Raw genomic sequence first — 23773 nt, 5'->3', positions numbered from 1 at the left:
CTTGCCTTATGTCATGACCTGGGGTTATGTTTTGATTCTGAGCATCCATGTCTTATTAGGTTATATGCATCATATTTACATACTAAGATCAACCTTGAAAGAAGTTCAGAATCCTCAACACCTATAAAATTTTTGCTAGTCTAATCTATCATCAAGGAGACTAAAGAAAAAATATTTTCATGAAGTAGACAAAAGTGTTTGCTGTGGATGACTGGGCATAAGACACCTGCAATGATGTCTTAACAGCTGACGCCTCCTAGCACTTAAGATATACGCAGACTTGTTCCCTGAAACCTGCTTTTTAAGAATGAAAAAATGTTTAAAATATTTTAACAAAGCAGTAGAAAAGGAGCTAGTTTCCCCAAATTTCAGAATCTACTATATTAAAGTAAATTAGAAAATTGCAGGTGATCTCCTGCTAGGGATAACATTTATGGAGCCTTGGGTTAACAGCTATAAATATATTTCATCAATGCTGTAAACACTATTTCTATATTAATTTTACAGATGAGGAAGCTGAGACAATAGAGAAGTTAAGCAATTTACCCAAGATCATTTAGCTAGTCAGTGATGGAGCTGGGATCTAAATTAAGGAAGTCTAACTCCAGAGCCTAATGAACCATACTCTAATCTGTATAGTCACCTGCTAAAATCTGTGTCCTTCAGTGGAGACTTGCTGAAAGAGAGAGAGACAGAGAGAGGAAATAGCATATTCTAGTTCCCTTGTTCCCTGGATCACAGCTGACATACTAGAGTATACCCCACCTTGTGCTACTGTCCATGCTGAGGCAGTCACAGAGAAGAGGTACTGGCCATAGGAACCCATGATCAGATGTCAACGTTGCTATTTCCCAACAGTTACCAAAGTCTGCACCTTGCTTTTGTAATGTTATTGAAATGCAGAGGGAAGCATTACGTTCTTAATGGTTCAAACTACATATTTTTGGTCAGACAAAATTTGGTTTTTATAGCCATTCTCTCCCCTCATTATTTTAGACTCATGAACATACTAGATCCTTATATTAATCATTAAGGCCATGCACAAGTATTCTGGCTCTCTCTTCTTGGGACTGTGGTAGGCTTATACTTTTCCAGCCCCTAGAAGTGACTTGCTCTGATCAATGAAAGGTGAGCAGAAGTGGTCTGTGTTGTTTCCAGGAGGAAGCTTTAAGAACTGGTGCATGCTTTGCTAAGTGTCTCCTTCAGACTTGGTAACTGGCAATATTCCAAATATTCTGTCAGCCTAGGGCCCCAGGTGAGGAGGACAGGCAAGGTGAGGAGGACAGGCAAGGTGTGGAGCCAAGTGCCCCGCTCACCCCTGAGGGACACGTATTATAGGCAAAAAATAAAGCATTACGGTTCTAAGCCACCAAGACTTAGAGTCATTACTACAGCAAAGCCTAGCCTATCCTGTCTGGTCTGTTCTTATAGAAAACATTGATGCCTAATTCAAAGCAGCAACATAGAGACTATGGCAGAAGAAGAGGATTGGGCTTCCAGCTGTTGTGAGGGCCATTGATGCTGCCAGCTAACAGAAAATATCCAGAAGTTTCCAAAAAGGCCTGGAGACAGCAGTGCAGAAAGAAGACATCCTCACTATCCAGGAGTGAAACCTTGTCAGGATTTCTCTGGAAGTAGAAATGTGGAATTTCCAGTTCCTGCCACTGACCCAAACTGTCTGGATCACCCAAGAAGCCCACTCTCTTTGCCATATGTCCTTAGACACGAACAAGCACACCTTGGGAGCAATGTGGAGTTTTTAACGAACAACAGGCCAGGCTGAAGGACCCACTCTGAAGTGTCCTATTTTAACTTTCCTGACAGATACAATCAGTCACTAGAGCAACCAGGGGCTTTTCTCTCTCCTTTTTTCCTTTCAGTTAGAATTGAAAAGAATGATGTTGTGAGTTAGGGGTTTAAACAGAAAGAAATTGAAATCCATGACAGTGATGACTTAATAATATTGCAAATTATAGTTTTTAGTTCAGGTAATTTAGCATACCAAATCACAGTTTAATTTCCTTCTACAGAGCCCAGGCATGCGGGATAGTGTAGGGGAGAAGGGGCAAGGTGGGATGGAGGGAGGAGTAAGGATGAGAGTGAGGAAAAAAATTTTAAAACGCAGGTGCCCTTGCAAGACTAATAAAAGTGCCCTGGAGAATGTAAACGACAGTTTGTTAATATGCGTGAGGCCTACAGCCCTGATCTTGGGAGGCCAAGAGTCCTGGCTTCCTTTTATTCAGGTGTCTGTTTCTTCTGCCTGGTGGAATGCAAGGATCAAGTGCCCAGAAGGAATGCATAAAGTGTGCAGAGCCCTGACAGCTGTGAAAGGAAAGGATGACTTTGAGAGTGTCAGCAAAGCGGAGCCGCCAGTGACTGGCATGTGTCCTTGATTACGCACAGCACAATGCTGCGTGAAGGAAGGGGGGTAGGGGCTGAATTACTTAATGATTTGTCTTTTGTTCTAGGAGCAACCTTCCAGAAATAAACCAGTATTCAATCTGTATGACTCACTGCTCACCTTGCAAAATATTCAAAATAGCTTCCACAGGTAGTCAATGAATTCACCTGGCTAAAACGGTGTCTGTGGCTGGAGAATCAGAGAATTCTTCTGATGGAATTTCATTTAAAATTATCACCTGGGTTCCAGCCACAACAAGGTAGCGAGGATGAGCCCTCTAAGCTAGCCTGGGAAATATTAGTTGTTCAAGCCTGTCAGTTTCACAGCCAGATTGCAGCTGATCAGCTTGACCGAATGTTCACCAGAACCTTGAAATAGTTATATCCTTTTGTATGTACCAGAGTTCAGAGGTTAGGGGTCAAATAGCTAGGCTGTTTGCAGGTGCTTGAAACTAAAGTTCAAACTCCAGGGTACCTAAGAATCACCTAGTTAAAAAAATTCCTGGGTCCCACCTCATCCTTACTGAATCAGTTTCTTGTGGTGGGGTTAAAGAATCTGTTTTAACATGGTTCCTAGATTATTTTGATGAAAACTAGGGTCTCTTTTGTTTAATTTCCTCAAATTTACCAAAGTAGAAAAAAAGAAAATGTAACCCCTCATAAACATAAAAAGCACAAACACAAAAACACCCAAGAAAACAAAACTCAATCCAAAGAACTCATATGAAGAGAGAGATCACATCCTTTATCATCCAAATCAAGGCACTTCTGAAAGTGATACTGGGCACTATTAAGATTACAGTAGGATAACAGGCGTACTGGGACCCCACCAGGCAAACTAAGATCCATGGCCACCTGAGTTCTAAAACTAATCTGGGCAGCAAAGTTGATTAGCATTTAGGCCACCAACCCAAGAGACAGCCCTCATGTAAGTCTTGACGCTTAGCAATCACAGCAATTATTTCAATAGAGAGGGTTTTATGAGCCCTAAACCCAGAGGATTTCATTCCAAGGCTCATACTGGCTTGGACAGAGCAGGATGAACTCTCAGGTCCCAATTACCCTGACTAAGGAGAGACCAGTAGAAACCCTGACCTCACAGTGGAAGAGTGCATACAGCAGTGACACTTACCCAAGCAACTTCAGAAGTCAGCCTCATGAAATGTACAGGATTGGTCCTCAGAGGCAGAGAGAGGAGAAATAAACCAGGCACGACTCCACTCCTTACACTCATCTTGCAGTTTGTAAGAAACACCCTTCTCCCAAGTTTTTAGTCTTATTCTCATGCAGTTTCCACAATCCACCTAACAATTATTGTCACACATGGGTTTCCTACCGCTCTCTTCCTGGGGAAACTATTGCAATATTCTTGTAGGACAAAGGAAGAATGGGTTGTGCACTCTCATTATTCAATGTATGCAAAGAAATCAATGTGTAAAGGATGTCTTAGAAGTGCAAAATAGCTAAATGAGAAAGCATGTATTTTTAGGCAATTTCATTTATTTCTTTGGTTTTAATAATGATCGTGGTATACAGTTGCTTTTGCAAATAATTACAATGATGTTATTGCATATTTACTTTCAGATATTACTACCATTTTTAAAATAAATGCAAAATATAGTGTTTTTATTCAATTATGAATCTCTTAGCAAACAAAACTCCACTCTTAGCTCTATGGGTATTCTCCCCAATATTGGAACCTCCTTCCTAAAATGTGAAGACAAAAGAAAATGTGTATGCAGAAGAATCTGGATCTTCACAAAGTAACTTCTCTTCTACAAATTATATGTAAGGTAGACTATGTAAGGTGTATAGTTACCAGTGCATGGAATGGAAGGAAAGCATAATTGGTGAGCTGGCCCAGGAGAGAAAAGCAGTATCTGAGGAAACATTGAAATAATTACTAAATATGTGTATAAAAGAGCATGGTGATAGTTACAGGAGAAGGGAAAGAGAAGGAAAGGAAGAGAGGAATCATTCTTAGATGATTATAAAATATATCTTATTTACCTGAGAGAGTTAAAGTGCGTTGGCTATGCTTTTTAAAAACTGGTCTTAATTACCCTTGAGACCAGAATTCCATATGAGGTAAATATGTTTTTAGATAGTTTTCTAAAATATGTATAATTTACTCAAGGAAAAAAGGACTGCGTCCTCAGGAGCCAATCTAACCTCACAGGTAAATACAAATTTAAGTAGATTCCTAAGAAGTATATTATGTACAGTGGCTGATGGAGTGGAATGTCTATGAAGAAGCTGGGAAGGTCCATCAGTTAAGTACATAATAAAAATGTATTGGAAGAAGACATCATTTTCTCAGTGGACTATAATTGGCTATGCATAGTAAAAAGTCTTATTTTCAAAAATGTATTCTGCATCCACAGAGTTTTAAATCTCAATAAGTGTGTTATTTTAAACTCAGAATGCTAAGCAATATTAGTGAGAGTGACAGAAGAACCACATGGTAGATGTCATTCTATAATTTACAACTCTCTTTGACATCTTTTTTTCTTCCCCTTTTAAAGCAGACTTCATCTAAAGCCATAGGTGAAAAGTTAAAGAAGATAAAGAATAAAATTCAACTTTCCTTACTAAACAGTTTAATTGCTGCTTTCAGAAGTGTCAAAGTATATTTAACTTTAAAATATATTCTCTTTTATTATCCAGGAAGAGTTTTCTATTAAAAACAAAATGGAAGGGAGGAAGGAAAGAAGGAAGGGAGGGAGGAAGACAGAAAGAAAGAAAGAGAAAGAAAAAATTTAAAGTGTGTGGAGTACATAATTCTCTAGTTCTGCCATTTACACCTTCGTTTGGCGGGCAAGCCTTCCCTATCCCACTGATTAAGAGGCTTCCTCCTTCCAACTCCTCACCATTCTCCCAGCCCATCCACTCAATTTTAGCTTCGCTTGTCTCCTTCCCTTGCAACCTATATGGACTTTATTGTACCTCTCCTTACGTCTTCTGTGTGTGTTCCTGTTTCTCTATAAATCATTCTGGACTGTTGAGCTGTGAACTGTTACGCCTTGGCTACCACATCCTCCTGTTATGTCATGTAGCTCCAGCTGGGCCTTCACAGTTAATTGTTTATTCATCTCATGTGGACTGGTTATCACATTCCTCCCAAACACTCTTTCAGTCCTCCTCCTTTCTCCAGAGCCTTCTATCCCAACTTTCAGCTCACAACAAATGACCATTCCTCCCACTTTCCTGAGAGAACTGAGGCCACATGTGCTTCCTCAACATCCACCCTTTCAGCCAGAATCTCCCCACAGAACTTCATCCCTTCTCTTGTGATCTTCTTTCTACTCGCCCTTACTTCTTCTGAGACCTTGATCCTCTACTCTTCTAGCTCTGCAATTCCACCTTCCCCACTGGGTCCTTCTAAAATAGTGGGAGTGCTCCATTACTCAAACAAACCCCAAGTTCTTGCCAACTCCATAAGTTCCTGTCCTTCCTCCTCTTACCCTTCCAGAGTCAAACCATTCTGAAGGGCAGTTTTCACCAACTGCCTCCAATGTACCCTCTGCCTACTGCTTTCACCACTCTAGGGAAACTATGAGCCCCCGGGTCATGACTAATGTGATCACCAATGTTCATGACTTTTTTCCCAGTTGCCACCTTCCATGAGCGTTTGCCACATTTGATTCTAGTGATATGTTTCTCAAAACTGTTAGCTTTCATGACAGGGACCCTTATGAGTCCCCTCCTACAACTCTGATGATTTTTTCTCTGTCCTTCATCCTCTGCGGCCCCTTAAATAGAGGCATTCTCCACAGAACTGTCTGTGGCTCTCTTCCCTTCACTCTCAACAGCCTCTGTTTCAGTGATTACTTTGATCTCTAATGAGCACTTCTCAAATTTAAGTCTCTGGTCATAACCTCTTCTTTGAATTCCAGATTTCTATTTCTAGTATCTGCTGGAATACCCAATTTGATGGCCTGGTAACATTTCAAACTCAACATGACAAAAACAGTTTTTCTGAAGTAATTTTCTTCCCCTCTAAAATCTATCCCTACTCAGACCTCTGTTTCATTTAGTAACATGACAGCCTTCCTGGGCACCCTGGACTGATAATGCTGCCGCTGCTGCTGACAATAATGATAATACTACTAATACGTTATACTTATGAAATTCTTACTATATCATAGACATTGTTCTAAGCTTTGCACATATTTATTCATTTAATCCTCACAACAACACTATAAGGCAGAAACTATTATTAGCCCCATTTTACAGATGAAGAAACTGAAGGATAGAGGTGAAGTACCTCTCCGTTATCACACAGCAGCTTGGTTCCAGAGCCAACACTCTTAACCACTATGCTATCCTGCCTCAAGAAATCTTCAGTGATTGTTGGCAGCATTCTTAAGATGTGCTATAGCAGAAAGTGGCTGGAAGGTGACTCATTCCAGGAATGGGGGACTTGAAATTGAGTGGTGATTATGAGACGGGAGAGAAGAGTGACTGACATTGGAGCTCTGTGATAACAGGAACCACACTCGACTCTACATCATCTGTAGCAGCACAGGTAGTGGCTAGGCCTCAGAGATTGGTGAATGCGGATAGCAATATATATAGGGAGCAGAAAGTTCCTTTTCCTATCATACTGGCAAAGATAGATTCAATTCTGATTCCTTTTGGGAGGTGTAGCTATTAAGAGAGGAGATCAGAAAGATATTGGCAAAACGAAGATAACTGACAGTCACTATTCTTTTTCTAAATACCCAGTATACAACATGGCTAGTTGGAGTGGTTATGGGACTCTGATGTCTGAACTGCTGTTTTCCGTTTATACATATCTTTCTATTCACTGAGTATTTAAGCAAAGCTTACTATTTGTATACCATTGTCTATAATATGTGTTATAATACTCAGTTCTGGTCACTAGAATTTATAACGTTTTTTGTGGAGACAAGACACATTAAAATTAAATAAGATCATGAGGTAATAAATAATATGTAAATGTCATAAGGCAATGTGGCATGGTGGTTTAAATCATAGGCTTGGGAGTCTACATGGAACTGGGTTCTAATTTCAGCCTTTCTTTGTAACCTTGGATAAGTCACTTAGCCTTGCGGAGTCTCATTTTCCTCATTTATAAAACATGGATGGTAGAATGTACTCAATAGAGTTTCATGAAGAAGAAATGAGATAATCCATGCAAAGTGCTCAGCACAGTGCCTGGCACATAATTACACACATAATTACACACACAAAAAAAAACAGGAAGGGGAAAAAAGATGAATGTCAATTGAGGAAAACAAATGCATTATCGTATGTTCTGAAGTGGAGCTCACTATTGGCTAAAGTATTAACTGGCCAGAATGTGGGGCAGATCCTGGGTCTTAAAGGCTAGACAAGGCTTGGATAATCAGAAAGGGCATTTCATGTATATAGCAAGGCAGAGCATATCAAGTGAATAAGTGTATAAAGTAAGGAATATTACAACAGCAAAATCTTTCTTATGGATTAGACAGAAAGAGAATCACAGAAGATGATTTGAGCTTTTGAGTCTTCACGAGTAAAATAATTGCGCTACTGGTAGAAATCCATTAGCCATGAAATGAAGCTATTTTTAGAGGAAGAATACAAGTTCGGAATGAAATATACTGAGTTTGGGGTTACAATGGGACAACTTTCAATGCCTGAGAGGGTGGAAAGAGACTACAGACTTGGGGCAAAAGGTATAACTGGAGATTTTTAGCTCCTTGAGAAGAAGAGCTGGGTTTCATTTTCCTTTGTATCCTTCAGTTAGCCTAGAATAGTGCTTTGAACATTCCAAGTACGCAACACTTGTTGCATGGGTGAGCAAATAAATGAATGAAAGTAAAGATTTTGGAGTTATCTTCACCGAGGTGATAGTTAAAATTGTGGGCACAGATTAGTTCTCTACAGAAGAACAAAATTGGGAGGTGCCCAAACATTGGAGGAAAAAAAAAGAAAACTGAAGTGTTTGAATAAAGAAAAATTGAGTGTACAGGGAGATAGAAGGGGATATTAAATAGCAATCAAGAGGGCATTGAGATGGGAGACCAAGTGAAGTCATTGATGTCTTCAGGGAACAAGTCTAACAAAATGTATAGATGGAAGCCACAAAGGAAAGAATTAAGATTGAACCAAAGAGGGGAGTAAATGGAGGCAACAGATGTAGAGCATGTCTGAGATTGATGGGGAATAAAGGAAAAGAAAACCCACTACACTCTTTTCTTAAAATGTGTCAGTATATGATGTACAGAATAGACATTTGTCACAGGTATGCAAATATTTATTAAGTTCATGCATGAATAGGTGAAGGAATGAATTGAATGAGTCACTCATATTAAATGTGAGAGAAATACTGTATCTTGATTTCTTTTCTCTTAATCAGAAAATTTCCACCTTCATTTCCATGCTGTGGGTATGTGAACAGATGCAAAAGTACTTGTAAATGACAAAGTCAGTCAACCTTTGTAAAATAAAAACCGATCTCTTTCTAAGATATTACTCTTTTACCTGTTATAGGAAAAGACCCACACAGGAAGTTGTATCACTGTGATTTAGATTGTAGGAAGAGTAATATTTATGAATAAACGTAGTATTTATGAATAAATAAGGAATTTTAACTTTCACATCAAATTTCGTATTATTTTAGTATAAGCAATAATCCCTCCAAGTGGCTCCCATCTGGATAGTTTCTTTTATTAAAACTAATTGATTTGTACGTTTGGAAAATGGACAGTTTTGTCATCATGGAGAAAGTCTGCACAATATCACTATAACGTAAAAAGCAAACATGACTTATGGAAACGGAAAAAAACAGCTGAAGTCAATAAGCATCTATTTACTTTTCCTTGTATAAATCAGAAACAGATATCAAGAAAATATTTTAGCTATGGGTTTGCCTTTTTTTAATGCTATGAAATTCATGCTGAGTGGAGAAAACTCATGCTTGATACATTCAACTTATAGTACCTTTCCAAGGTGAATTACTAAATCCTCAAAACCTGACCTTCTAATGAAGGCACTGATGCAAACACAGAGTTGGTGAAGAAAACCACAAAGATATAAAAATGCACAGATATATGATCAACTAGGGACAAATTTTGATGGAATTATCACCAGATCTCTACAGACAAAGCACATCTATCAAACATGCCTACCATAAGCTTTGATTCCGTTAATTCCACGAGAAAAGACATCAGGTAGAGTTCTGGATACCAGGTGTGTAAACACCAAGAGATTCTGATATTACAATATCTTTCACGTAGAAACCTGAACACAACCCCACCAGATGCAGAAGCGAGTTTCCACTGGGAATGCTACCTACCCTTTTACTACTGGTATCATTATTCAAACATTTAATGTAGGAGAAACTGAAGGCCAAAAAAGAACATGCCTGCACTTAATTTCAAGTGACAGCTAATACAGTGCATTAAAGGTGTAATACTATACACATGGTACTTATATATAAATAGTAACATTAAAAGGGGTTACAACATCCCTAAGACATCCTAAGTCTAAAACACTTAAAAAGCACATTTGCAGTACAACTTATCTTAAATTATTTTAATTGGTTTCAAGAAGACTTCAGATTAGTGATTGGCTTTGATTTTTTCTTATTATAAAAGAGAAACACAGATGAATGCTTTTTAGGCAGGCTAATATCATTCCCAGGTAGGCGACCACGTAACCTGTGTTACTTAAATGCCATTAACTATCAACGCACGTTATTTTCACATACGTGTTTTATTTAAATTTTGTTTTCCTAAAGTTGTTAGTTCTTTTAATAAATATAGCTAATGCAAAATGTCCTCCCCCGCCCCCCACGCCGTTGTTTCTTTGCATTCATTATCCAGAAACTTTTTCAAAGAGAAAAAGGGAGGAAAAGGGCAGAGTGACAGAGCTTGAATACTTAGCAACCATTTTGCTGTTGAGGTTTTCTTTTAATAGTATGAAAAATAATCCAGTTACATTCTTTAGCTCGATTACTTACAAATAAGTTATCTGAAAAAAAATCGAGTAAATCTGTCAGTTGTGGAAGTTTATTTTTCCATGTGTTATCTACAGATAAGCCAGCCTGTACTATTAGATTTCCACTGACATAATTGTGCATGAATTCTGATCTGATTTGGTATTACATGGTGCAAAAGGTGACACATTTTCTCTAATATACTCCATTAGAAAGGAAAGAAATTGCCAAAGTATGAAATCTGAGTACCTTGATTCAGAAACTATGTGACTTTGAGGTCAGCTCAATGGAAAAAAAGAACTTGTTCAACTACCGGAGGCACTGAAGGTTGTGACAAGCAAACCTAATACCCAGGGTAGTTACTCTGTGGGATAATCAGTAAAATCTTACATTATCAGACTGTAACAGCTGTATATTCGTTTATCATATTGCCTTGTATGTCTCCAAAATATTCAAGTGTGGAATCACAGAGAATACCGATGTTGTTCCCATTCTCAATTCATTGCTGATCAGAATACTCCGCTAAGATATCAGAACCAAGAAACAGCATTTATGTGCATAACGTGCTGAATATTGATTTTAACATCCACATAGTGCTACCTCACTACAGCAGAAAACCATTAGCTCCCAGGGTCCTGGCAAAGAATCTTGATTGAGCTACTTATAGTTTCTACAACAAAATTTTTAGAGATATTAGTGATCTTTTAAATCCTATGAGAAATGTCCTTGAACAAATTAGTAAAATACCAGATGTGAACTGTTGGCAATTTCAAATTACATTTTCTAGAAAGTAGAAACTCTTATGTTTTAGGAAGGAAATGTTCTGGAATCTCTTTTCCTCACTTGACTTTTTATTTTGGCAGCCAGTCAGAGTAAGTAAAGCCTGAGTTCCAGAACACAGGACAGTGGCACTTTGTTCTCCTTCATTGGCGGAGGACAATGGATGTCCATTACAATTTAAATAGGAATTTAAAAAGGATTCTTTACAACTCCTTCCTATCCACCAACTGGCTCTAAGGGAGCGCTTAGCTGAAGGTGAAATTTTTGGACTGAATCTTTCTCCACGGGAAGACAAAAGAAGAGAGATTTAGGTAGCCCTTTGGTTATTCAGTAGAGAAGGAGAGAAAGACAATTCACTTAGTCCTTTGTTGCTTCTCATCTTATAAGTCAAAAGTAAAAAATAAAATAAAAATATATAGGATAATAAAACTTGGATATAGCTGGCAATTTGAAAGTGCATGCTTGTGTAATCTGGCACTATATGCTGTAAACCTTAGATAAAGAGAAAGTCTTCTTATACGCAATATGCTCCACATTCCTTAATGCTCCTTCACATCTCATAGAAGCTTTTGTTCTTTGGAAATTGTGGCTGATTGTATTTTCCAAAGATGGTGACACAATATCTCCCATCCTTTAGATTCTCATGCAACAGGACTTTCACACTCCTGATTAAGAGGTAGAATCGATTTCATCCTCTCTTTGAATCTGGGCTGACCTTAGTGTCTTGCTTGACTAATAGAAAAGGGCAGAAGTGACATTCTGGGACTTGCAAGGCGAGGTCGTAAGAGGACTTGCAGCTTCCACTTGGTCTCTTGAAACACTCGCTTTTGAATTCTCCCCCTCAGAACGAAGCTGCCGTGTTATGAGAAGTCAGCAACAACCTTCAGTCATCTGATTGAGCCATCTCGAATGTCCAGCCTAGTTGAGCCCTTAGATGACCACAGTCCCAGACATCTGGCTAGAATCACATGAGAGATTTGGGCAAGAACTGCCCAGATGAACTCAGTCAACCAACTGAATAATAAAAGAATGGTAAAGCATTGCTTTAGGTCACTAAGGTTTTTTGGGAGAAGGGTGGGAGGTTGTTATGCAAAAAATGATGGGCTTTGGAGGCAGACAGACCAGTCTGAAGTTTGGTTGTTTCACTTCTTTTGTGACTTTTAATGAGTCATTTTATGTCTCAGAGGTTTCAGGCTTTTCATCTATAAAATACTGACAATAGTAGCTGCTTTTCAACTGACCCATGTTCCTCTAACATCGTATCGTTCCAACGACTCTTGGATCAAAGCCAGAATAGGCATAGCTACCATATACCTTTCGCTCTGAGTCAAGTTTTAAGGCATTAAAAATATTTTGCCTCCTTTTGTATTGATACTTCTTGTTTCCACACTGGACTGTGCTTACTTATTGCAAACATGCTGAATGGGTAAAAGGCACTGTATATGGACCATCATTTTTCCAAATGCTCTCAAGACCTAGTGCCCAGGGAAAAGGGGGCCAGGCAGACCTATAGGATACTTTCTGTCTTTCCTGAACAGAACGGGTATGGCTCTGCAAAACTGCATTTCAAGTGGCCTAGCTGTCATCTCTAGGTAGGTCAACAGCCTTTGCTACAACATGTCTGGGAAGAAAAATTAGAGGATTGTTTTCTGATCTCAGTTTCTTCACCATCAGACAAGTTACCTAATTCCTAGTCTTAGTTGCTTCTCTATTAAATAAGTTAACTTGTTTTTAGGCTCAATCATTTCTCTATTTTAGTCACATTATCTGGTTTCTAATCTTAGCTACTTCCCCACGAGCCAAGTTAATCTTCCTGATACTGAAGCATGGGAATGATACTTGGTAAGCTAATACAGAGTTAATGCAAACATAAATAAAGTAAGGAAGGGAAAGTACTTTGAAACATGTGAAGTGCTGCACAAATACAAGGATATCTCAGCTAGGCATCTCAGTCATTCATGACCCTAAATTTTCCCTTACCCTCGTCAACATAAAGTTTTTTCAACAATCTTACTACATTTACTATTAAAATATCTCTCAAACATGTATCTTTGTATTCTATTCTTGCAGGTTTGCTGTTTAAGTGCAAGACGCCATTCTCTCCTGCCCGGGCTGCCGTGGTACCCCCTAGTACACTTTCCTGCTTCAAGGTTCATTTCCTTCTCCTTCCAACCTGTGCCCCTTTGAGCTCTCTTCTTAAAGCATAAACTTCGTCATGACAATTTCCTACTTTAGAACGGCCCTTGATTCCTTATTGCTTAGAGAATACAATTTAAGTTCCTTAGATGACAGCTAAAGCCTTCACAAACTTAAATTTACTTTCCCACTGTCATTTTCCTCCACTTCCACTCCTGCCCTTTATGCTCCTACTATGCCACGTATTCCTTAATTTTACATCCCACACTTCCTTGTACATTCTCTTTCATCCTTCAAGACCTAAACTAAGTGCCACTTTCTCTGTGCAACATTTGCTGACAAGTCTGTTTTTCCCACCCAAACTCTGGTCATAACTTTACTATAACATTTTTCTCACTGCATTGTAATTATTAGTTTACATAACAAGGGTCCCATCAAACAATGACTCCCGAAGGGCCATATTGCATCATTTTTATCTTTGACTACCCAGTGACTTGTTTCTCAATATATGTTTATGGAAAAAAGTATTATTTTTCAATGAAAGAGACACAATAGCAAAATAGTTCAACCTATATGTGAGATTAGGCTTCAAGAGGAGGAGGTAGGTCTGTGAATTTAGGAAGCAAAAATATTTTAACATTTCCTTTCTGGGGCCCAGTCCTGTGGCAGAGAGGTTAAGCTTACGTGCTCTGCTTTGGCAGCCCAGGGCTTCACCAGTTTGGATCCTGGGCACAGACATGGCACCCCTTGTCAGGCCACGCTGAGGCCACATCCCACATGCGACAGCTAGAAGGACCCACAACTAAAATATACAACTATGTACTGGGGTGATTTGGGGAGAAAAAGTGGAAAAAAATAAAGAAGATTGGCAACAGTTGCTAGCTCAGGTGCCAATCTTTAAAAAAAAACTTCCTTTCTGAAACTTGGATTACTTTTATAAAAATTCATGTTTTATGTCAAATTACAATATAAAGATATTGATTCACACAGAATGGGATGGAACAGGATGCTGTATCCATCAGCCTAGGTTAAATTATTTTGCAGTAACAAAGACCTCAAAATCATAGAGACCTATAAAAACAAAGGTTTATTTTTTGTTCACATTACTGTCCACATGAGTTAGCTCCATGTCATCTTTATTCCAGAACTCAGGCTGAAAGACAGCCTCCTTTGTAGACAGTTCCAGCTGTGTTGCAGGGGGAAAAGAGAGATGGCAGAGCCAAGGACCATTCTTGAACCTTCTGTTGGGAAGTGGCATGGGTCAGCCAAACTGAGTTACATGGCTAAACCAAAGATCAGTAGGCAGGGAAGTATAAACTTTTGAACAGAAGGCAATCTGCCATAGCTGCTATTGAAGATAAACAGATGGGTGACATAGTCACTACCATGTTAAGGCCTCTAGAATACTTTCCTGTCAATAGGAATCTAAGGAAAACATGATTATAGCCATACATCTTTGTTTACTTTGAGTCTAGCTTAAGTTAGAAAATTAAAAAAAAACAGTATCATGAAGTTTTTATGTCTATTGATTTTATATTAGTTATGGAGTGTGATAGAACCCCAAAGTACAGTATTTCTTGTATAGCAAGATTCTGGCTGATGGAAGCATGGAACGAATAAAATTGAAGGAGTACCTCAGGCTGCCTACTCTGAAAATCGATTAGACTTTGTGGATCTTTTTCTTTATATAAAAACATCTTGATTTTTAAAGACTGAGACTTTACTTAGCATTGGATTTGCCCCAAGAAAAAAAGACTTGTATTAAAACATTTTTTGAGTTCATCGTATCACCAAGAAAAATAACCCACATGCCACTGAAAATATTTTGGTGAAGCCACACATTTCTTAAAGTTGTGTTCTCATCAAATGATGTCAACATTACAAGAATTTCTGACATTTCTTTAATATTTCTCTTTTGCATGTAACTTAATGAAAATAGATACCTCTGTCTGCATAGCCAACTCCTGTTGGCAAGTTCTTATAATCAGGGAGAATTTCTACTTCGTGAACTCCTTTTGGAATCTGCGGAGTCAATGCCTTTAACACGGTGAAGAATTTCTTTGCCAAACAAACTTTCAGGCAGAATCAAAATCTTGGCACTCTGGGCTCCGATGGAGCATCTGTGACGCTTGGCAACACATCTGGTTCTGCTGCTTTGGTGAAGAGACATGCTCCTCATCTCAACATGCAGTGGTGTCAGTTGGTGTCAATGACTCTGCCAGCAATCCTAAAAAAACCGTGTGTATTTCTACAAACGTTGTCAACCTCCTGAGAGCCAGGGCTGACACACTGCTGTTTCAAGAAGTTTTGTAAAGAAATGAGAGTAGAAGAGGAAGTTCGCTGCTGCAATACAGAAGTTAACTAGCTTTCCAGAGGACCTGTCTGGAAACATCTGGTTGACCTTCAAACAAAAGTCCTGCTCTTTTGAGGCAAAGGAAATCCAATTAGAACAACCCAACAGGAAAGAGTCCATTCATAGTTTGCTTTACTTGATGGATATTCTTGCCAAATTATCTAGGTCAATCTTTCCATTTAAATGGTTTTAGCTCACCTGCCACTCTGGAAGGGCACATCAGAAGCAGACATCTATCTAAACATTCCATGGCTGGAGAAGTGCTTCTACAAATTGGAACAAGAGTGACCAAGCTTGCCAATTAGTTTACAGGTAGAAACCATAGACTGCTGGAGTCAGATAACTCTTTCAAAGCTAATTCTGCCTCCAATGACCTTAGCATGGAACCATGTATATTTAATACTTTTTAAAAAAGTGATGAAGCATTAATGTTGCAGACTTTTCAAAAGATAATTTCATCGACACAATATGAATTCAACAAGGATTTTGGAGAACTCTCAGAATCCCACTACGCCTAAGCCTCATCTAACGAAGCCACAGCAGCTCCCATTTTGTTGGCTACTTTTTCTTTTGCCAGGTCAGTGTTTCAAGCACTTATTGCCATGAAACTAAAAAGTCATAGCCAAACAGATGTCAAAAATACCAAGCCTATTGCTGCGTCAAAAACCACTCCATAATTTCAATTTCAAAGCCAAACACCAGCCTTCTCGTAGAAGCTTATTTTGGAGCTGAATTAAACTTTATTTTTACTTGAAAAATTTGCATTTATCTCAGGTGTTTGAGAAAAATAGGCATTAATGTCAAGAGGCAGATGATGAGAGCAACAAAGATATGAGTTTATAAAGATACTTTATAGTCTCTGTAAAATAATTCAGTTTCTACTGCAAAAAAAATGTCATGAAAAAGTTTTTTGTATATGTTTTTATGTGTTTTCTTTTGGGGAACAAGTCTACAGCTTTCTTCAGATTCTCAAAGGTGACCTAACTAAAGCTAAAACCCTCTGCCCTGGCACTTTGTAGAGTGAAACATTCTAAGAAATGGAATGAATGTTGTGAGGAAGCAAAACTTGTCCGTTGAAAAGTGAAGTTAACCACGCCTTGGTTCATTCAGCAATCCTTCATCAACGAATAATACAGTCTCCTAAACAGGGAAGTAGCCATCGTCACTAGAGATGGGCACTAACTCACTCTCATTTTTGGACAAGCTTTCCTGAAATAAATACTAGGGCAACTTGGATACAAATGATGTTTTGTTAGAGTTTTAGTTTCCATATTGAATGAAGAGCCAGGTAGCCATATTTATGTAGAAGAGTAGGACTAAGTTAATAAGGAAAAATTAGGAGCTCAGATCTAGTGCTTTAAAATGTAGTATTCTTTTGAAGAAGCATAGAAAGTGCTTTTGTAACGAATTACCATAAACCAAGTGGCTTAAACACACATTTATTATCTTACAATTCTGTAGTTCAGAAGTTGGATATGGGTCTCACTGGACTAAAATCAAAATGTGGGCAGGGCTGTATTTCTCTCGCCCTATTGGAGAATCCATTTCGTTGCCTTCTCCAGTTTCTAGAGGCTGCTCACATTTCTTGGCTTGTGGCCCCCTCCCTCCATCTCCCAAGACAGTATAGCAGCTCCCCAACCCCGTCTCCAGTCAGTGGGTGAAGCTCTAGCCTTGACTGTGTACTCCCGCATCAGGTCCAGTACAGTGCTCCTTCCACTCTGTTTCTTGGTCTTCAGGTTCACCTCCTGTTTGTTCAGACTGCGGTGCAGGGCACGTGCTTTCTCGGGCCACAGATCCTGGGCCTGCAGAACTTCCTGAGGTTTTCTTTTTGAGTCTAGTTAATGATGGTGAGAACAAGGACTTGTGGACAGCTCAGATTTTGGAGAGTTTGGACCCCATGCTGCCTGCCACTTTGGCGAGGCGCAGATGGGAGAGCTCCACACTCAGGCTGTCCAGATGTTTCAGCAGCTCTTCCTTCTTGCCAGGAAGGTCCTGAGCGTTGGTTGGCCGCCAGCTTCCGCACACTCTGATGGCCTCTTCCACTTCTAAGGACACTTCAGATAATCCAGGATAATCTCCTTATTGTAAGGTCAGCTGATTAGCAACTTTCACCCTACCTGCTACCTCAATGCCTCTTTGCCATATAGTATAACATATTCACGGGTTCCAGGGATTAGGGCAGGGACATCTGTGAGGGTCCATTATCCTGCCTACCACACACCCCCTTAGCTGGGATAGTGGGAGAAGCCTGAAAGTGCATGAGAACAGTGAGGAAAAGTGGCAACCCAGAAGTAAACAGCCCCTACTTGGGATGGACAGTGTGTTCCCTGACGGTGCTACCAAAACACTTAAAGATCATGCCTGATGCAATTTGCATCTGTACGTTGACTTTGTTTCCCTGGAAAACCTCACCTTAAGGAAGGGTAAAGCTGCTAAACTTGGAAAACCTGAGCGTTAGCTCTGTTGCTGCCACTTATTGCCTATATCACCTTTGGCAACTCACTTGTTTAGCTGAACCACAGTTTCTCCATTTTAAAATGAGGAGGTTGAACCAGGAGAGGATGGGCTGGGATGTACTGAGCGTAAGAGGAAGGAGATATCATGGGATCTTGGGAGTTCCACCAGTGTGCGAGTGAGTCCCAGGATGAGAAAAACCTGGTGCTCCCGGTGCCAGAGGCCCTGATCCCAGACTTCTGCATAAGGAGTCCAGCTCATGCTGCTCTCAAGCAAACCCTAATCCTCATGGACTCCTCCCCTGACGCTCCAGTCAGAGCCACAGTGCTGCTGAGCCTCACCCCAGGGGCCCAGCCAAGTATAGCAGAGCGGCACTGACCCAAGGGCTGTACAGGGGCTGCACCTCTGGAGGTCAGAACTGGGAAGTGGGCTGCACATGTGCAGATAGCAGGCCTAGCAGCTTCTAGCAGTTGGAAGGCCACACACGGTGAGGTGAGCTTCTGATGCCTATCTTGGCTATCCTCCAGTTTTAATGTTTCTGTGATTTAGGTGAAGTAGAAAGTGTTTCTACTGACTCAAGGTCAGTGGGATATCAGCTCAGTGGGCCCAAGCACCAACAGGTCCCCCCAAAGAGGAATGGACCCTCCTGCTTTTTTTATTCTTATTTGCTCTTCTCTCCAGAAAGAAACAACAAGGGGAAAGAGCCCATCATGACCTCTTCATGCCAACCACCCCTAACCCTAGAACAGAATTAGATAACAAGCAAGTAGAACCTATCGTACTATGACTAAAATATATGTCTGGTATGAGATGTTTTGTATAATCTTTGAAAGGATATGTCTGGGAAGGCAGGCTTTCCTAATTTGTTTATTGTAGGATAGTTGTGTCACAGCCTAGCAAAAGATACATACAAAGAACACAAAGACAATTCCATTTTTGTTCTGGAACACTAGATGCTTGTAATGGGAAGAATTCTAAGATGGCTGCCATATTCCCACTTCCTGCTGTGTATGGCCTGTATAGTTCCCTCCCTTTGTGGCTGTGGGAGATGTAGGAATATGATGGGATAGTCATTTCCATGATTAAGTTATGTTACACAGCACAGTTGACTTTAAGAAAGGGAGCCTTTAGTGAGCCTCACCTAATCAAGTGAGCCCTTAAAAGGCACTGGGCTCTTCCTGACAAAGAGATTTGAAATACAGGAGAGATCTGACACGAGGGAGATTCTCCACTCATGGATATAAAGATGGAGGGGGTCACGGAAAGCGGCTAGTAGGTGCAGAAAGCCAACAAGAAAACAAGAGCTTCAGTCCTCCAACTACAAGGAACTGAATTCTAGCAACAAACTGAATGAGCTTGGAAGGGATTCTTCTGCAGAGCCTCCAAGATGGCAACTCAGCCTTGAGTGTGAGAGAACCCAGTTGAGCCATGCCTAGACTTTTGACCTACTGAACTGAGAGCTAATAATGTGTAATTGTCTTAAGCCTCTAAGTTTGTGGTAATTTGTTATGCAGCAATAGAAACTAATTAATACAAAAGTATTCCTGTTAAAGATGAGTTAGGATTTTTTTCCTTGTCTCCTCTTTCCCTGCCTTTTTCTGAAGCTTTGATCTGTTTCCCCACCATGCAGTTATTTCATTGAATATAACTGGAAAATACCATTTTGTCAGATTAAAATTGTCTCTTATATCGCATATCAGAGTTATCTTTCTTCCACCACAGTTGATTTAAGACACAGAGATGTACGCATCTTGGGTATATTATATACATGTTTAGGGCTGGAGATTCAAACCAGAAAATGTAGATTTCCAGAATAAAAGCCAAAAATCTGTATATTTTGAAGTAACTCAGATATGTTTCATTCATTGCATCTAGTTATCTTGAAACACAGTAACCTTGACATAATGGTTGAAGAGAAAGGAGAAGCAATGTAAGCATAAATGCCTGAACATTTTAATAGCTTTTATCAATAAACATTACTAGAATGCCATGCGTTTAAATCCATGCTTTTCCTGAGGAAAACCTGCATTCTATCTTCTGCTTCCTGATATTGCAGCTGGATCCTATTACAAGGGTAGGACACACCACGGGAAGCATGCCTAAACTTTCTAAGCTACAAAATGAAAGCCGATCTTCATTAATTAGATGTCCAGATTATGCAGATTGACCACTGTATTATTGTATACAACGTGGTGAAAACACTATTATATGGCTTGTTGATAGCTCTACCTAGGTAGTCTAGCTATGCCTTATTATTTGCTAAGGTAGTCTACTAACCACAAAGGCAGGATTTTGTGTCAGGTCAAATAGATAAAATTGTGACTTTGTGGTTGATGGCCAAGAGAATGCTCTACAACACAGGGAACTGAGAACGCAATCGGATGTCTTTCTAACATTTAATCCAGGAAAAATTTTATCTCAAGTGTAGCTTAACATAGTGCTACTACATAATGCAGGTAAGCGAAAATATTAACAAATCAATGAGTCATAACTAAGACTCAACATTTAAAACCAATATTCTTGGTGTTTGTGAAAACCATGGAACTGGATTAAGAGAAAAGCCACCTAATTTTAGATTTAAGCAAATGTGGACAATGGATTCTAGAAAGAAGGGTAAGTCTGAGGATCACAAACCCTTACCTGAATAATGATTACCTATTTTAATAAAAAGGAAGGACTCTCTCACACACACACACACACACACACACACACAAATGCCCAAAAGGCCACGATCTGCAAAAACTTCAAGATCTGGGGATCCAGGTAAATCATGACTTAGCTTTTACCAACTGTAACAAAAGTCCTCTCAGGTGCTAAAGTTAGCACTAAAGAAAAGCTATTACAAAACTATTATGTTAAGTAATTATAATCTTTGTTTCAACTTCATATACCTGTGTCTTTGTCATCTATATAATTATGGTGAGAGAAAACACTCCAAGCTCAAATGAAATAAACGACTTCAGTTTATGCCCACACGGACCTTGTCAAGTAGCCAATGACTTGCCCTTTCATTGTGAGTGACTAATATCAATGCTGGCTCTAAAGAAAGACACTTTTCATAATCGCCCAACAATCTGCTAAGTGAAAACATATGGATAGGCTTAGGCAAAGCCTGCCAGGGGTCTTTGCTGAATGGAAAACAGGTGCTCTCATTCTGTGCCACGTAATACCCCATTTACCCCCATGGCCAAAGGTTACAGGACTAATAGCTGCCTTGTGGTAATCATGGAAAGCCAAGACACTAGCCCTGGTGGAACATCTGGGACATATTTTACATACTTGCAACATATGCTTCAGGTTCAATTAAAGTGAGGCTTTGGCACATTTATTAATCTTTTTTACTTTTATCCTATAAGAGGACCCACTGACCTGACCCCACTATTATACCATATGAGAAAACAGAGAAATAATGAGAGCTAGAGGTCAGTACCTGCTCGTATGGCAAAAAACACATTTGTTTTCTCATGAAATTCCATTACGCATGACTCTATACACAAACTTTAAATAGAGGAACCAATGAATTTTTTAAAGTAGGAAATTACCCTTCTCCTACTCAGACACACTGATAGCCAAGACCTACAATATATACCACTACAAGAACCAGTCAAGAGACGGAAGCTGGTAAATGGAAACCTGAAGGATCCGTTCATATTTCCGTTTCTTATTGTAAAAACTTCATATTTCAAGACGTCCACTCTAAGATTCTTCCCTCTATTATGCAAGCCCCTAAAAGTCCATTGTAAATTATTACATTTGAGATTTTCTTTTTGTTCAGATATGATTTTTATGCTATCAATTGCATTATGAATAAAAAAAGAATAAACCTCCTTATATGTCACTCAAATAAAGTGCTGGATTTATGAAAATCAGCTCACGATCCTTTCACATGGAAAACACAGTTTGTTGGCGTCCTGCACAGAAGAATATAGTTGAATTCACACAGTAATTTAAGCACTCACGTTCAATCAACTTTGGTAACTAGGTCTGAAAATGTGTTAGAACCAAGGTGTCAATTTCAGACAACCAAAGACTACATTATAATACGTGCCACCCCAGAGATTTGGTGGTGTTTCCACCCTGGCATGTTCTACTCGACATCCATGTTTTGGTGAGCTGGTGAACCAAGTGCTATTGGTTTCCCATTCCTAACATCCTCTATATTAAAAAAAATGACCATAAAGGGGAGATTAGTGGTATAGGATATCAACAAAGTGGCTAGCAAAAATGCCGTTGACTTCAAGCAGGGACACTGAAGTACTAGACTTCTCTAAGGGTTTCCATTTATTAACATTTCTGGGGGAACGCCTGCTGCCGGAATGGATCTTTATGGTGGCTTTAATAATAAAGCGGCAACAAGCAAGGGAAAATGGCCATAAATGGATGGCAGCTCAGTGTTTATCAGCAGAGAAATGATGATTCAGAACTGGCATGTTGAGTTAAAATACAAGCTCTCTACAGCTCTACAACTGACCTTAATAATAAATCATATCATTTATTGCCAGAAGTGTATGCTTATGTTATTTAACATAAAAAACAAACACATATGTGTTTCTGCAGGAAGGAGATTTTGTTGGTTTATGTTTGATGATGTCGCTAATGACTGAATGATGTACAGAAGAAAAATTCCACATAAAATCTCCATTAATTTTAAAATGTTTGCAATAGCCTTAGAAGGGAGAAAGAGTGTATGTATGTCTGTTTCTACTTTTCTTCTAGCATTGAATGTTAGTTAGGAAGAAAAAATCATTTGGGAGGTTAACTAATCACTGTGATTTTTTTTTTTTTTTGACATTTCTAATGCTTGCTTCCAGCACACAAATTCTTACACTGGGATGTAACTGTACATCTCCACTGGAATCAAAGGTCAAGGGCATAAATTAAGATACACTGTTTTTTCTTTAAAAAATTTCACTGCTTTGCTATAACAGAAGTCAGACAGATCCTGGTGAAGGTCAAAATCTGGTTTTTATGCCAAATAATGTGGAAATAACGAATGATATTCTCCCCTTCCCCACCCCCCCCCCCAATCTTACCCTAGGACTTTTTAGATTTTCTATCAGAAATGCCCAAAGATGATGATAAACCAGCTTCACTATCCTCCTTGCTGTAGAAAGCTGTTCTTCTGACCCCAGCCACTGCTGCAGTGGTGCAAGGTCATTCTAATTCCTCCCTCCAGTTGTCCCCTCTCCCCAGGGGACAACCAATCCAAGAGTCCCAGAAACTAGCTGTTATTTACTGTGATAACCATCCGCAAGCCAACCAGCAATCGAAATATGAGCCTCTCTGAACGGGCTTTCCTGACCAAGGAGCCAGGGGGCCATTCCAAGTCTAGGCTAGGGCAGTGAGCACCGGGATTATTTAAATGCCCTCCGGAGCCCTCCGCACACGTGTTCTTTTGCTGAGCCATTCTTCGAAAATTACAGATGACAATATCCACGTTCAACTCACGCAGGCTGCTATTTTTTCACTTCTCTCTTCCCCCAAAGCGTAGCCTGATTTGTAATTCTCAAGATAGGACAAATTTTTGCCCTTCAAAAACAGTTGTCACTGCCGTTATCTTCACGAGAGCTATCAAGTTCCAGACAAGCTGAATTATTTTTTTTGTTCCCGGCAGAAAAATATTTGACCCAGCTCTGGACAAAAGCGAAGAGGATTTATAGCCTCCTCTCCCTCTTTGCAACATGCAGTGGCATTGTTAGGAT

At 39.5% G+C, this 23773-nt stretch overlaps 1 protein-coding gene across 29 annotated transcripts in view; it reads right to left on the bottom strand.

The window, feature by feature from the left end:
* MCTP1 (multiple C2 and transmembrane domain containing 1) overlaps positions 1-23773 on the bottom strand; it is a 499995-nt gene that overhangs the window by 49689 nt on the left and 426533 nt on the right. The window lies entirely within an intron of this gene.

This window comes from Equus caballus, chromosome 14 (assembly GCF_041296265.1).
Source record: "Equus caballus isolate H_3958 breed thoroughbred chromosome 14, TB-T2T, whole genome shotgun sequence".
Taxonomy (NCBI): Eukaryota; Metazoa; Chordata; class Mammalia; order Perissodactyla; family Equidae; genus Equus; species Equus caballus.
Note: the sequence above shows the minus strand (reverse complement) of the source record. Positions and strands in the feature narration are given on the sequence as shown.